This window comes from Rhinolophus sinicus, chromosome X, assembly GCF_036562045.2.
Source record: "Rhinolophus sinicus isolate RSC01 chromosome X, ASM3656204v1, whole genome shotgun sequence".
Lineage (NCBI taxonomy): Eukaryota > Metazoa > Chordata > Mammalia > Chiroptera > Rhinolophidae > Rhinolophus > Rhinolophus sinicus.
The window spans coordinates 66886569-66904678 of record NC_133768.1 but is presented as its reverse complement, the minus strand read 5'-3'; positions in this window follow the sequence as shown (position 1 = coordinate 66904678).

Genomic DNA, 18110 nt, shown 5'->3' with positions numbered 1-18110 from the left:
AAAGCCCCAGAACTAACATATCTAGAAGTTGGATTCAGACCACAGCAGAACACCTCCCAATTAGCCCCACTAGTGACACACCCAAAGGACAATCTCAGCAGGCACAAGAACCTGCTGAACCCACTGGGGTCAATTCTGTTCCATGTGGAAAGACCCCAAACAACAGCCCACAAGCTGTGGACATAGTCAATCCCACAATGTGTCAGCCTGATGGTCAATAACACCCACTGACATGCCAATAACAATAAAGGCTCAACTGTAACAGGAAACCACATGCAATGCACACAAGGAACATTACTGGAGCACCTAGTGAGGTGACCAGGGAGATAAGGCCACTGGGGCGCACAGGGCACCCACTACATAAGGTCACCTGGCAAAGACTGAGAAACTTAGCAGAGCTACATAATACATTGAAACAAACTCAGAGAAGCAGCCAAAATGAGGAAAAAAGAAATATGTCCCAAATGAAATAAACAGGAGAAAAATACAGAAAAAGAACAAAGCTAAATGGAGTCAAGCATCTTGCCAGATACAGAGTTCAAACAAGTGGTTATAAAGATACTCAAGGAACTTAGTGAGCACTTCAACAAAGAGATAGCAAACATTAAAAAGGACTTAGAAACCATAAAAAAAGAATGAGTCAGAGATAAAGAATACAATAACTGAAATGAAGAATACTTTAGAGAGAATCAACGGTAGACCAGATGAAGCAGAGGATCAACCCAGCAATTCAGAAGTAAAGGTAACAGTAAAAACCCAAACAGAACAGCAAAAAGAAAAAGAAAATAATGAAACAAAAACGGAGGATCGTTCAAGGGACCTCTGGGACATTGAGCATACCAACATTCGCATCACAGAGGTACCAGGAGGAGAAGACACAGAGCAAGGAATTGAAAATCTATTTGAAGAAATGACTGAAAACTTTGCTAACCTGGCAAAATAAGTAGACATACAAGTTCAGGAAGTGCAGAGAGTCCAAAATAAGATGAAACTAAATAGGCTCACACCAAGACACATTAACTTCACAGGAAAGAAGGGATTGGCAAGAAATATTAAAAATGATGAAAAACAGAGACTTACAACCAAGACTATTCTACCCAGCAAGGCTACCATTTAAAATGGAAGAAGAGATGAAGAGTTCCCAGACAAGAAAAGCTAAAGGAGTTCATCACCACCAAACCAGTATTACAAGAAATGTTAAAGGAACTTCTTTAAAAAGGAGACAAAGATAAAAAAAAAATATATATGAATAACAAAAAAGGCAGTAACTACATATCTATCAACAATTACTTTAAATGTACATGGATTAAATGGTCCAATCAAAAAACATAGGATATATGAATGGAGAAGAAAACAAGACCCATACATACAAGGAAATATATAAAGTTAATATTGATGAACATAAAGGGAGAGATTGACATTAATAAAGTAATAGTAGGGAACTTTAACACCCCATTGACACTAATAGACAGATCTTCCAGAAAAAAAATCAACAAGAAAACTGTGGCCTTAAATGACACATTAGAACAGACGTACATAATCGATATTTTTAGAGCATTCCAACCCAAAGAACCAGGCTATACTTTCTTTTGATGTGTACATGGAACATTTTCCAAGATAGCCCACAAAACAAATCTCAGTGAATTCAATAAGTTTGAAGTAATAGCAAGTGTCTTTTCTGACCACAATAATATAAAACTAGAAATCAATTACAAGGAAAAAAAACCCTGAAAAACACATACAGGCTAATTCACTTGCTACTAAATAACAAATCGGTCAACAATCAGATCAAGGAAGAAATCAAAAGATACTTTGAGACAAACAAAAATGATAACACAATGACCCAAAATTTATGGGACACAGCAAAAGCGGTGCTAAGATGGAAATCCATAGCACTACATGCCTACCTCAAGAAAGAAAAATCTCAAATAAAAAACCCAATCTTACACATAAAGGAGCTAGAAAAAGAACAGCCAACGAAGTCCATATGAGTAGAAGACAGAAAATAATAAACAGCAAAGCAGAAATAAACAAAAGAGTCTTAAAAAACAATACAAAAGATCAATGGAACCAACACCTGGTTCTTTAAAAAGATTGTTTTTTTAAAAAATGATAAACCTTAACCATACTTATCAAGAAAAAAAAAAAAAAAGGCAGAGCACCCAAATGAATAAAATCAGAAATGAAACAGGGGATGTGACATAAGAAACCACCAACATACACAAAATTATAAGAAAATATTACGAACAATTATACAACAAATTGAACAATCTGGAAGAAATGGATAAATTTCTTGAAATATAGTCTTCCAAGACTAAATAAAAAAGAAACAGAAAATCTGAATAGACTGATTACGACTAACGAAATGGAATCAGAGGTCAAAAAATCTTCCAACAAACAAAAATCCTAAACAGGATGGCATGACAGGTAAATTTTATCAAAATTCAGAAAAGAAGTAACGCCTATTATTCTCAAGCTACTCCAAAAAAATTCAAGAGGAAGTAAGGCTTCCAAGCTTATAATATGAGGCCACTATTACTTTAATTCCAAAGCCAGATAAAAACATTACAAAAAGGGAAAATTATAGGCTGATATCCCTGATGGCCATAGATGCAAAAATCTTCAGCACAATATTAGGAAACCATATTCAGCACTATGTTAAAGAAGATCATAAACCATAATCAAGTGGGATTTATTCCTGTGATACGAGTTTGGTTTACTATCCACAAATCAATTAACGTGATACACCACAGGAAAAAAAAAAAAAAAAAAAGGAAAATTAAAAATCATGTGATCCTATCACTAGATGAAGAAAAAGCATTTGACAAAATCAAGCATCCATTTATAATAAAAATTCTCAGCCTAGTGGGAATAGAGGGAAAATACGTCAACAAAATAAAGGCGGTATACAACAAACCCATAGTTAGCATTATATTTAATGGGGAAATTCTAAAATATCATTCTGCGTAAGATCAGGAACAAGGCAAGGATGCCCACTTTCACCACTTTTATTCAACATAGTATTTGAAGTCCTAGCCACAACAGTTAAATAAGAAAAAGAAATAAAAGGCATCCAAATTGGAAAAAAAGAAGTAAAAATATCATTATTTGCAGATGACAGGATACTACATATAGTAAACTCTAAAGATACCACCAAAAATCCATTAAAACTGATTAATGAATTCAGTACAGTAGCAGGGTACAAAATTAATATTCAGAATTTGGTTGCATTTTCATACACCAACAATGAATTGTAAAAAGAGAAATTAAGAAAACTATCCCTGAAATCTCAGAAAAAGAAATACAAAAAACAATTCCTTTTGCAACTGCAGCAAAAAAATAAAATAAAATAAAATAATAAAATAAAATAAAATAACTAGGAATAAACTTAACCAAGGATGTGAAGGACCTATATGCTGAAAGCTAGAAGACATTTTTGAAAGAAATTGAAGAAGACACAAAGAAATGGAGAGACATTCCATGCTCATGGACTGGAAGAATCAACATAGTTAAAATGGGCATATTTCCCAAAGCAATATACAGATTTAATGTAATCCCCATCAAAATCCCAATGGCATTTTGTAAAGAAATAGAACAAAAAATCATCAGATTTATTTGGAACCACAAAAGACCTTGAACAGCCAAAGTAATCTTAAGAAAAAAGAACAATACTGGAGGTATCACACTCCCTGACATTAGCTTGTACTACAGGGCTACAATAATCTAAACAGCATGGTATTGGCAGAAAAACAGACACATAGACCAATGGAATAGAATTGAGAACCCAGAAATAAAACCACATAAATATGGACAGATAATTTTTGACATGTAAGTTAAAAACATACAATGGAGGAAAGACAGCCTCTTCAATAAATGGTGCTGGGAGACTATTATAGCCACATGCAAATGAATGAAACTGGACTGCTATCTGTCACCATGTACCAAAATTAATTCAAAATGGATCAAAGACTTAAGCATAAGACCTGACACAATAAACTGCATAGAAGAAAACATAGGTACAAAACTTATGGACTTTGGGTTCCAAGAGCATTTTATGAATTTGACTCCAAAGGCAATGGAAGTAAAAGCTAAAATAAACGAATGGGACTATATGAAACTTAAAAGCTTCTGCACAACAAAAGAAACCATCGACAAATAAAGACGCAACCACCTGAATGGGAGAAGATTTTTGCAAACAGTGCCTTTGATAAGGAGCTAATATCCAAAATATACAAGGAACTCATGAAACTCAACAACAGGAAAACAAACAACCCAATTGAAAAATGGGTGGAGGACCTGAAGACGTTTCTCCAAAGAGGACATACAAATGGCAAATAGACATATGAAAAAATGCTCAATATCTCTAATCATCAGAGAAATGCAAATCAAAACCACAATGAGATATCACCTCACCCCAGTCAGGATGGTTATCATCAACAAGAGAAACAGTAACAAGTGTTGGAGAGGCTGTGGAGAAAAAGGAACCCTCATACACTGTTGGTGGGAATGCAGACTGGTGCAGCCATTATGGAAGGCAGTGTGGAGGTGCCTCAAAAAATTACAAATAGAATTACCATATGCCCCAGCAATCCCTCTCCTGGGTATCTACCAAAAAAATCTGAAAACATTTATACATAAAGACACGTGTGCTCCAATGTTCATTGCAACTTTATTTACGGTGTCCAAGACATGGAAACAACCAAAATGTCCTTCGATAGACAAATGGATAAAGAAGGTGTGGTATATATACACAATGGAATACTATTTGGCGGTAAGAATAGATGATATAGGAACATTTGTGACAACATGAATGGATCTTGAGAGTATAATGCTAAGCGAAGTAAGTCAAACAGAAAAAGCAGAGAACCATATGATTTCACTGATATGTGGTATATAAACCAAAAACAACAAAAGAACAATACAAACAAATGAGAAACAAAAACTCATAGACACAGACAATGGTTTGGTGGCTGCCAGAGGGTAAGGGGGGTGGGGGGTGGGGGGTGGGAGAGGAGGGTAAGGGGGATCGAATATATGGTGATGGAAAGAGAACTGACTCTGGGTGGTGAACACACAATGGGATTTATAGATGATGTAATACAGAATTGTACACCTGAAATCTATGTAATTTTACTAACAATTGTCACCCCAATAAATTTAATTACGAAAAAATAAAATAAAGAACACTATCCCATTTACAATTGTAAAAAAAATAATACAAGGAATAAATTTAACCAAAGAGACAAAAGACCTGTACTTGGAAAACTGTAAGACACTGAAGGAAGAAATTGAAAAAGATACAAATAAATAGAAACACATACCATGCTCATGGATAAGGAGAATTATCATAATTAAAATATCCATATAACCAAAGCAATCTATAGATTTGATGCAATTCCTATCAAAATGACAATGACATTTTTTCACAGAACTAGAACAAATCTTAAAGTGATGGAACCACAAAAGACCCAAAATAGCCACAACAATCTTGAGAAAGAAGATCAAAATTGGAGGTATCATGCTACTTTTTATCAAACTATGCTACGAGGCTATAGTAATCAAAACAGCGTGATACTGGCATAAGAACAGACACATAAATCAATGGAACAGAATAGAGAGCACAGAAATAAACCCATGCCTATATGGTTATTTAATTTATGACAAGGAAGGCAAAAACATACAGGGGGTAAAGACAGTCTATTCAATATATGGTGTTGGGAAAAATGGGCATATTCATGCAAAAATAATGAAACTGGATGACCTTCTTAGACTATATACAAGAATAAACTCAAAATGGATTAAACACCTAAATGTAAAACCTTAAACCATAAAAATGCTAGAAAAAAACATAGGCAGTAAAATTTCAGACATTACCCTTAGTAATATTTTTACTGATATATCTCCTTGAGCAAGGGAAACAAAAGAAAAAATAAACAATGGGACTACATCAAACTAAAAAGTTTTCCACATCAAGGAAACCACCCACAAAATGTAAAGACAGCCTACTGAATGGGAGGAGATATTTGACAATTATATGTCTTGTAAGGGGTTAATATCCAAAATTTATAAAGAACTCATACAACTCAATACCAAGGGAAAAAAAAAAACGCAATCCAATTTAAAAAATGGCAGAGGACCTGAATAGACATTTCTCCAAAGAGGACATAAACATGGCCAATAAACACATGAAAAGATGCTCAAGGTCACTAACCATCATAATAATGCAAATTAAACCCACAATAAAATATCACTCACTTTTGTCAGAATGACTGTCATCAGTAAATCAACAAACAACAAGTGTTGGTGAGGATGTGGAGAAAACGGAACCTTCTTGCACTGTTGGTGGGATTACAAATTGGTTGAGCCACTATGCAAAATGGTTTTGAGGTTCCTCTACAGATCATAGAACTACCTTGTGACCCAGCAATTTCATTTCTGGTTATATATTATAAATAATCCAAAACACATTTCAAAAAGATATATGCACCCCTACGCTCATTTCAGCATTATTTACAATAGCCAAAATATGCAAGCAACCAAAGTGGTCATCAATAGACAACTGACTAAAGAAAATGTGGTACATATATAAAATGGAATATTACTTCGTCATAAAAAAGGAAATCTTACCATTTGCGAAAACATGAATGGACCTAGAGGGTATTACGCTAAGTGAAATAAGTAAGAATGAGAAAGATGAATACCATATAATCTCACTTATATGTGGAATTAAAGAACAAAAGAAACAAACAAACAAACAAAAAAACCCAAACAAAAACAGACTGATAGATAGAGAACAAACTGATGGTTACTGGATGGGAGCAGACTTGGGGGACTGAGTGAGAAAAGTGCACGGATTAAGAAGTACAAATTGATAGTTACAAAATAGGCACAGAGATATAGAGTATAGCATAGAGAATATAATTAATAATATTGCAACAACTATGTGTAGTGCCAAGTGAGTACTAGTCTAATCTGGGGATCACTGCATAACTTACATAAATGTCTAACCACTATGTTGTACACTCGAAACTAATATGAAATAATATTGAAAAGTCAACTGTAACTGAAAAAAATAAAAAAAAAAAGTAAAAGACAGACATTGTCAGAATGAATAAAAACCCCCAAATCAGTAAATATCCCACTTTAAATATGAAAACACAGAATGGTTGAAAGTACAGAAATGGAGAAATACATATTATGTTTACACTAATCAAAAGAAAGCCTGAGTAAAATGTGAAAGATTTATATGATCTGAAGAGAAAGTAAAGTACTAGACTTATTGAATGGATAACTTCATAAATTATATAAATGCCTAAGCATTGTGCTGTACAACTGAAACTAATAAATTAATACTGAATGTCAACTACATACATATATATGTATATATAGTCATTCACAGGATGTAAAGTACAGCATAGGGAATATAGTCAAATATGTTATAATAGCTATGTACGGTGTCAGAGGAGTAGTAGACTTGTTTGGTTTATCACTTTTTGAGGGGTATAAATGTCTAATCATTATCTTGTTTCATACACCTGAAATGAATAAAAAATAAGTAAACTTTTTTTTTTTTTTAAGGAAAGAAAGCCTGAGTAGGTATACTAGTTTCATACAAAGCAGACCTGAGAAGAAAAAAAGCTTGGAAGGGATGAAAAGAGCTATTATATAATAAACATGACTTCAACTGCGCAAAGAAGTCTAAATTATCTTAAATATGTACACAGCTAAAAGCAGTGTCAAAATATATGAGAGAAAAAAAATCCCTGATAGAAATGCAAGAAAATACACGGAAATCCAATAGCTGGCATCAGTAACTGATAGGGCAAATGGAAAGAAAATTAGTAGTTGACCTGAACAGGACTATCACCTAATTTGATGTAATAGACGTGTACAGTACTTCATCCAACAACTGTGGTACACACATTCTTCTCAAGCTTGCATGGAACATTCGCCAAAGGAGACCACATTCTTGGCCATAAAATACGTTTTAACAATATTTTTAAAAGGAATTAAATATCCTCATACTACAATGGAATTAAACATAAACATAGTTGAAATTCCTAAATATCTGAAGATTAAACAAACATTTCTGTACAATACAATGGTCAAAGAAAAGCTCTCAAGGAAAATGTTTAAATATTTTCAACTAAATGAAAATGAAATAGAACAGATTAAAATTTGAGAGATACAAAAATGTGGTGCTTAGGGGAAACCTATAGCACTAAATGGGTGTGCTACTTTCTTCGAAAGTAAGAAAAACTTAACATATATAACCTAAGTTTCCACCTTAATAAACTGAGAAAAAGAATAACTTAAGCATAAAGCAAGCAGAAGAAAATAAATAATAAAAATTAAGCATAAAACAATATAATTGAAAACAGGAAAACAATAGAGAAAGCAAAACTAAGAGCTGGTTCTTTGAAAAGATCAATAAAATTAATAGTCCTCTACCCAGGTTTACTAAGAAAAAAGTGATAAGACACAAATTATCAACATTAGAAATGAAAAGGGTCATCACTACTAATCCCATAGACAGTAAAAGGATGATAAATAATATGAATGACACTATGCTCATAAATGTGATAACTTACATGTAGAGCACAAACCCAAAATTTGCACAAGAAACAATCCAAAAATTTGCACAAGACATAGTACATAATATTGCATATGCCTACACCTATTAAAGTAATTGAATAAATTAATACCCTTCCAAAAAGGAAAGTACCAAGCCCAGATGAATTCACTCATGAATTCTAGCAGATACCAGACAGTTAAGGCAAAAATGATAATAACTCTCTGCTATATGTTTTAGACATAAAGCAGAGGGAACATTTCCTAACTCATTCTGAGGCCAGCATCACCTCAATACCAAAACCAGATAAAAGTATAATAGGAAAGGAAAATTACAGGTCAGATCTCTCACAAACATAGATGCAAAAATCCTCACAAAATAACAGTTAATTGATTCTACAATGCATAAAAAGAGTAATTCCAAATATGTAAGACTGATAAAACATCTAAAATTAAATCAATGCATTCCACCACATCAAAGGCCAAAGGAAAATAGTCATATGAACTTATAAATTAATGCAGAAAAAGCATTTGACAACATTGAACAACATTCGTGATAAAAACTCGCAGCAAACTAGAAATAGACGAGAAATTCTTAAAATTGATAAATGATATGGACAGAAAAATACACAGCTATCAACAAATTAAATAGTGAGTGACTGGACACTTTGCCCCCAAAGATGGGGAGAAGCAAAGAAGTCCTCTCTTATAACTCCTATTCAACATTGTACTGAAAGAAAAGAAAGGGAAATAAGTTACACAGACTGGGAAAGAACAAATAAAGTTGTCTTTGTTTAAAGATGACATGATTGAAGTAAAACAAAATATAATTAAGGATACTAAAACTAAGTGAGTACAGTTCGTTTTCAAATTTAGTATGAAAATCAATTGTTTTTCTTCCATTTTTTTCTGTGGGAGGATCACTTAATATGAGATTTACCCTCTTAATAAAGTTTTGATTGTACAGTATAGTATTGTTAATTATAGCTACCATGTGATACAGCAGATCTCTAGAACTTATTCATCTTGAATAACTGAAATTTTATGCCCATTGAAAAACAACTCCGCTTTTCTCCCCTACCCTGACCCCCTGGCAACCACCTTTCCACATTCTGCTTCTATGCATCTGTTTTCAATATCTCATACAAGTGGAAACATGCAGTATTTGTCCTACTTTGAATGACTTTTTTCACTTAGCACAGTGCCCTCCAGGTTCCTTCATGTTCTTGCATATGACAGGATTTCCTTCTTTTAAAGGATGAATAATATTTCATTATGTGTATATACCACATTTCCTTTGTCCATTCATCCAGCAACAGATATTTAGGTTGTTTCCATATTTTGGCTATTGCAAATTATTTGTTAATAAACACAGGAGTACAAATATCTTTTTGAGAACCTGCTTTCAACTCTTTTGGATATACAAAATCTAGCAATTAAGCTCACAAACTTGCCACCATGCGCTTACATTGGCAGCACGGTACAAACAGCTCGGTAAGTTTTCATAACCTTGGTATATTAGAGTCTCACAGTTGTGTTCCTGTTGATGTGTGGTAGTGTCTTGCTGAGTGGCATTCATTATTGTTGTTGCATGTTTCTGTGTGCCAGCACAATAATGTCTGAACTTGAACTAGAGAAATGAACAAACATTAAATTTCTTGTAAAACTTGGCAAGAGTGGTAGTGAAATCAGGGACATGCTAGTCCAAGTATATGCAGATAATGCCATGAAGGAAATGGTAGTGTATAAATAGATTAAACTTTTTTCTGAGGGAAGAGAATGCGTCACTGATGAAGAGAGGTCAGGGAGTCTAGTAACAAGCAGAACTGACGAAAACATTGCAAAAATTTGTCAAATTTTGTGTCAGAATTATCAGGTGACTATGAGAAACATAGCAGACCAAGGAAACATCAATAAAGAAACAGTTAGGAAAATCTTAACTGAAAATCTTGGCATGAGAAAGGTGTGTGCAAAATGGTCACAAAGGAGCTCACTGATGAATAAAAGCAAAGGAGAGTTGAAATTTGCCAATACTCATTGGAGAGGCAAGATGATGTTTTGGACCATGTTATCACCGGTGATGAAACATGGATGTACCAATATACCCTGAAACAAAGTGTTAAAGTGCACAATGGAAGTCAGCCAATTCTCCACAACCAAAAAAATTCAGTCAGTCCAAATCAAGAGTCAAAACAATGTTGCTAACCTTTTTAGATATCAGAGGGATTATTCTTTATGAATTTGGAACAACTAGACAAACAGTTAACCAAGTTTACTCTTTGCAAGTGCTGAAAAGGCTGTGTGAAAAAGTTAAACGGCCTTAACTTTTCTGCAACAATTCATGACTCTTGCATCACAACAATACACCAGCTCACACGGCACTGTCTGTGAGGGAGTTTTTAGCCAGTAAACGAATAACTGTGAATCACTACTCACATGATCTGGCCCCCAGTTACTTCTTTCTTTATCTGAAGATAAAGGAAATATTGAAAGGAAGACATTTTGATGATATTAAGGACATCAAGGGTAAGACAGCAGCTCTGATGGCCGTTCCAGAAAAAGTTCCAAAATTGCTTTGAAGGGTGGACTAGGCACTAGCATCAGTGCATAGCTTCCCAAGTGGAGTACTTGAAGGTGACCATAGTGATATTCAGCACTTTTTCTAGGAAAAGTTTGAGGACTCAATTTGGAGACCTCATAGATGATGTAGAAATGTACACTTGGAATCTCTGTAGTTTTAATAGCCATTATCACCCCAATGAATTATTAAAAAATGCAACCAGTTTCTGAATATTAATTTTGCATTCTGCTACTTTACTAAATGCATTTATCAGTTCTAATAGTATTTTTGGTGGAATCTTTAAGGTTCTCTGTATATAGTATCACATCATCTGCAAATAATGACAGTTTTACTTCCTCCTTTCCAGTTTCAATGCCTTTTAATATTTTTTTTTCTTGCCTGATTGCTATGGCTTGGACTTCCAATACTATGTTGAATAAAAGTGATGAAAGTGGGCACCCTTGTCTTGTCCCTGATGTTAAGGGGAACACTTTTATCTTTTCCCCTTTGAGTCTGATGTTACCTGTGGGTATGTCATATATGTCCTGTATTACGTTGTTATATGTTTTCTCTGTTCCTACATTGCTGTGAGATATTATTACAAATTGATGCTGGAGTTTGTCAAATGCTTTTTCTGTATCTACTGATATGATCATATGGTTCTTATTTTTAATTTTGTTTATGTGGTGTATCATGTTAACTGACTTGTGGCTATTAAACCAACCTTGCATCACAAGAATAAATCTCACTTGACCATGGTATATGATCTTTTTAATATTTTGCTGAATTTGGATTGCTAATGTTTTGTTGAAGATTTTTGCATCTATGTTCATCAGCGATATCCAACTATAGTTTAATTTTATTTATTTATTTTTTATAATGTCTTTGGTGCAGAATCAGGGTAATAGTTGCCTTGTAGAATGAGATTGGAATACTTTAAAGATAGGTGCTAATTTATTTTTCAATGTTTGGTACAATTCACCTTGAATCTTCTGTTCCAAGACTTTTGTTTGTTGGGGGTTTTTGATTACTGATTTGATTTCATTAGTAGAAATCGGTCAGTTTAGATTTTTTTTTCTTGATTCAATCTTGGAAGATTTTATGTTTCTAGTAATTTATCCATTTCATCCAGATAGTCGTCATATAATTACCTGCAGTATTTCTTTAAATTGTTTGTATTTCTGTGGTATTCATTTTTACTTCTCTTCTTTCATTTCTGATTTTATTCATTTGTGTACTCTTTCATTTTATCTCTCTCCTTCCTTCCTTCCTTCCTTCCTTCCTTCCTTCCTTCCTTCCTTCCTTCCTTCCTTCCTTCCTTCCTTTCTTTCTTTCTTTCTTTCTTTCTTTCTTTCTTTCTTTCTTTTTTTCATCAGTCTCGGTTAAGGTTTATCAATTTTGTTTCTCTGTCACAGAACCAGATCTTGATTTCATTGATTTTTGTGTTTTTGTGGGGGTTTTTTTTGTATGTGTTTTTTATTTTTTATTTTTAAATTTTTTTTAGCTTCTATTTTGTTTACTTCTGCTCTGATATTTATTATTTTCTTCTTTGGACTCATTTTGGGCTTTCTTTGCTGTTCTTTTCCCAGTATTCTTAAGTATAATGTTAGAGTGTTTATTTGAGAATTTTCTTGTTTTTTGAGGTAGGTGTGTACTGTTATAAATTTCCCTCTCAGGGCATTTTTCCCTGTGTCCCATAGATTTTGGGTCATTTTGTTTTCATGTTTATCTGTCTCAAGGTATCTTTTGATTTCTCCCTTGATCTCTCACTGTTAACCCATTCATTGTTTAGTAGCATGTTATTTAGCCTCCATGTTTTGGGGTGTGTTTTTAGTTTTTATATACTTAATTATTTTTGCAATTGATTTCAAATTTCATACCATTCTGGTCCAAGAGGACACTTAATATGATCTCAATCTTATTGAATTTATTGAGAATTGTTTTGTGGCCTAATATGTGGTCTACCATGGAAAATGTTCCATGTGCACTTGAAAAGAATTTATGTTCTGCTACTTTGGGGTGGAATGCTCTAAAAATATCAATTAAATCCATTTGGTCTAATGTGTCATTGAAGGCCACTATTACCTTGTTGATTTTCTCTTTGGAAGATCTGTCCATTGGTATCAATGGGGAGTTAATGTCCCCTTCTATAGTTGTATTACTGTTGATCTCTCTCTTTATGTCAGTCAATATTTGCTTTATATATTTAGGTGATCTGATATTGGGCACACAGTTGTTTACTAGGGTTTTGTCCTCTTGTTGGATTGATCCCTTTACCACTCTATATAATGTCCTACTTTGCCTCTTATGACAGCCTTTGTTTTAAAGTATTTTCTCTCATATAGGTATTGCTTCCCCAGCTTGTTTTTTCCTTTGGTTTCCATTGGCATGAAGTATCTTTTTCCACCCCTTTACTTTCAGTCTATGTGTGTCTTTCGATCTGAGATGAGTCTCTTATAGAGAACATATGCATAAGTCTTGTTTTCTTCTCCATTCAGCTACCCTATATCTTTTGATTACAACATTTAACCCATTAATATTTAAAGTGATTATTGATGGGTGCATATTATTGTGATTTTATTATGCATATTTATTTTCTCTCCCCACCCCCTTCTTCTTATTAAAGAAGTCCCTTTAACTTTTCTTGTAATACTGGATTGGTTGTAATGAATTCCTCTAGCTTTTTCTTAACTGGGAAGACCTGTATCTTTCTTTCCATTTTAATATTTTATTTTATTTTTTAATTAAATTTATTGGGGTGACAATGGTTAGGAAAATTATTAGGTTTCAAGTGTACAATTTTATAATATGTCATCTATATATCACATTGTGTGCTCACCACCCAGAGTCAGTTCTCCTTCCATCACCATATATTTGACCCCATTGACCCTCTTTTACCATTGCTCCTCCTTCCTTACCCTCTGGTAACCATTAAACTATTGTCTGTGTCTATGATTTTTTGTTTCTTTGTTTGTTTGTCTTGTTCATTTCTTGCTTTCAGTTTTATATCCCACATATGAGTGAAGTCATATGGAGTTTTACTTTTTCTGTCTGAATTATTTTTCTTAGCATGATAATCTTAAGATCCATCCATGTTGTTGCAACTAGCAGTATTTCATCTTTTCTTATGGCAGAGCAGTATTCCATCTCGTATATATATACCACCTCTTCTTTATCCAGTCATCAGGCAAGACATGGAAACAACCAAAGTCTCCTTCAATTTTAAATGATAGCCTTCCTTGGTAGAGTAGTTTGGTTGTGAGTCTTTGCTTTTCATCACTGAATATTTTATGCCAATCTCTTCTGGCCTGCAGTGTTTCTGTTGAGAAATCAACTGACAATCATATATGAGCTTTTTTGTAAGTAACATGTTGCCTTTCTCTTGATGCTTTTAGGATTCTCTAGTTGTCTTTAACCTTTGCCATTTTAATTATAATGTGTCTTGGTATGAACATGTTTTGGGTTCATCTTGTTTTGGACTCTCTGAAATTTCTGGCCTTGATTTCTATTTTCTTTGCCAGGATAGGGAAGTTTTCAGTCATTATTCTTTCAAATAAGTTCTTGATTCCTTTCTCCCTCTCTTCTCTTCCTGGTACTCCTATGATGCAAATAGTGTTATACTTGATGTTGTCCTAGAGATCCTCTAAACTACCTCCATTTTTATTATCCTTTTTTCTTTGTGTTGTGCTGATGGGGTGTTTTATGTTACCTTGTCTTGTAAATCACTGATTAGATCCTCGGCTTTACCGCATGTCTTGATTCCTTCTACTGTATTCTTCATTTCATTGTATATTTTCTTTCTGACTGGTTCTTTTCATGGTTTCTATGTCCTTTTTTATGCTTACTATTTCTTTGTTGAAGTTCACATTAAGTTTTCTGAGCATTCTTTTTTTTTTTAATTAAATTTATTGGGGTGACAATTGTTAGTAAAATTACATAGATTTCAGGTGTACAATTCTGTATTACATCATCTATAAATCCCATGATGTCTGAGCATTCTTATAACCAGTGTTTTGAACTCTGTCTCTGGTAAGTTTGTTGCCTTCATTTCATTGAGTACTTTTCCTGGAGTTTTCTCCTGTTTTTTATTATTTTTATTTTTTTTTATCTATTGTATTGTATTTTTAAGAATATTATAAAAATATAGCCAACTTACAATATTATATTAGTTTCAGGTGTACATCATAGTTATTCCACGTTTTTATACCCAGAGAAGTGACAATTATAAGTCCAGCAACCATTTGACACTCTACCACACCATCACATTATTGACTATATTCCCTATGCTGTACATTAAATCCCCATGACTTCTTTGTTTTATACCTGGAAATGTGAACCTCTTATTCCCCTTCACCTTTTTCTCCTCTTTTAAAGTATTTCAATTACAGTTGACATTCAATATTATTTTATATTAATTTCAGGTGTACAACATAGTAGTCAGACATTTATATAATTAAAGAAGTGATCCCCTGACTAGTCTAGTACCCACCTGGTGCTACATATAGTTGTTACCATATTATTGACTATATTCCCTATGCTTTACTTTACATACCCATGACTATTATTTAACTACCAATTTGTACTACTTAATTCCTTCCACTTTTTCTCCCATTCCCAACCCCCACTTGTCTGGCAATCATCAAAATGTTCTTTGTATCTATGAGTTTGCTTGTGATTTGTGTGTTTGTTTATTTTGTTCTTTAGATTGCACACATAAGTGAAATATGTCAGTTCTCTCTTTTGCTGTCTGACATACTTCACTCAGCACAATTCCTTTCAGGTTCACCATGCCACCACAGATGGCAAGAACTTATACCCTTGCATGATTTAGCAATATTCCATTGTATATAAGTACATCCTCCTCTTTATACATTCATATATCGACAGACACCCAGGCTGCCTCCACACCTTGGTGATTGTAAACAATATTGTAATGAACGTATGGATGAACACAGCTTCTCAAAGTAGGATTTTGGGTTTCTTCAGATAATTATCCACAATGGGATTACTGGGTCCTTCTCTGGCCTTGTTATAGTCATTGTTTTAAAGACTATTTAGTCTGGTATAAGTATTGCTACAACCGCTTATTATTTTTCTTTTTCATTTTCATGAAATACCTTTTTTCCATCCCTTTACTTTCACTCTGTGTGGCTTTTAATGTGAAGTGAATCTCTTGTAGGCAGCGTATGTAAGGGTCTTGTTTTCTTATCGTTTGATTGGAACATTTAATGCATTTACATTGAAAGAAATTGTTGATAGATATGTATCCATTGCCATTTTATTATTCATATTTTAGATTTTTTTCTTTTTGTCTTAAAGAAGTTCCTCTAATAGTTCTTGTAATATTGATTTGGTGGTGAGGAGTGCCTTTAACTTTTTCTTTTCTGGGAAGCTCTTTACCTGTACTTCAATTCTAAATGATATCTTTGCTGGGTAGAGTAATCTTGATTGTAGGTCCTTGCTTTTCATCACTTTAAGTATTTCTTGCCAGTCCGTTCTGGCCTGCAAAATTTCTGTTGAGAAGTCAGCTCATAGTCTTATGGGAGCTCCCTTGTAGGTAACCAATTGTTTTTTTTCTTGCTGCTTTTAGGATTCTCTCTTTGTCTTTAACCTTTAGCATTTTTATTATGATGTGTCTTGGTGTGGACCTGTTTGGGTTCATCTTGTTTGGAACTCTCTGCACTTCCTAGACCTCTATATTTATTTCCTTCATCCGGTTGGGGAAGTTTTCAATAATTTCTTCAAATTGGTTTTCAGTTCCTTGTTCTCTCTCTTCTCCTTGTGATACCCCTATGATGCAAATGTTGGTATGTTTGATGTTGTCCCAGAAGCTCCTTAAACTCTTCTCATTTTTTAAAAAATTCTTTTTTCTTTTTGCTGTTCGAATTGCCTGTTTTACTGCTGCCTTATCTTCTAAATCACTGATTCAATCTTCTGCTTCATCTAATCTAATGTTGATTCCCTCTAATGTAGTCTTTATATCAGTTATTGTAGTCTTCATTTCTGACTGGTTCTTTCTTACGTTTTCTATTTCTGTTTTTGTGTTTCGTATCTCTTTTTTGAAGTTCTCCCTGAGATCATCGAGCACCCTCATAAGCAGTGTTTGGAAATCTGCACCTGGTAATTTGCTTTTCTCCATTTTGTTTAGTTTTCTTTTCTAGAGCTTTGTTCTGTTATTTTTCTTGGGAAATATTTCTTTGTCTCCCCATTTTTGCTGCTTCCCTGTATTTTTATGTAGTGCTGCTATGCCTCCCAGTCACAGTAGAGTTGGCTTATGTAGTAGGTGTTTTGTAGAACCCAGTGGTGCAGTTTCCCTGGTCACCAGAGCCGGGTGCTCCAGATGTGTCCCTTGTGTGTGTTGTGTATGCCCTCCCATTATAGTTGAGACTTGATTGCTATTTGCAAATCAATATGAGGGATTCACCCTCAAGCTGATTGGTTGGGAGGACTGGCTATGACTACAGTGGATGAGCTGTTGTGCAGGGGCTGGCCCTGCAGAGAAGGGCTCTGGTGCCTGCCCAGTCTGCCCTTTGGGTGTGTCATTGCTTGGAGGTGACCAGGTGATTATCCACCCCAGTCTGAAGCTGGCCACTGAAGCTACCAGCCCTGGGGCCTCCTGGGAGGGGATCTGCTGCAGGCCAAATTCAGCCAAAGTCTGTGGTCTTCCCTGAGCCACCTGGCATGAGGCCGCAAAGCAATCCAGAGATGGCCATGGCCCGCACTGTGCTTGGAAGTACGTTGAGAGGCCAAGACGCAAACCAAGGCTTGCTGTTGCTAGTGCCAGATTTAGGGCTGCTCAGCCAGAGGTACAGGACATGCCAAAGCCAGATCCTGCTTGTTTGAGTTTTGTGAACGTTTGAGAGATTTTAGAAAACTCCACAGCATGACCCAAGGCAGGCTGCTTATGCAGAAAAGCCACTGGAAGAGGCTTGGGTGTGCAAGAAAGTTGTGTTGGGCATGCTCTCAGGAAATCATTAGG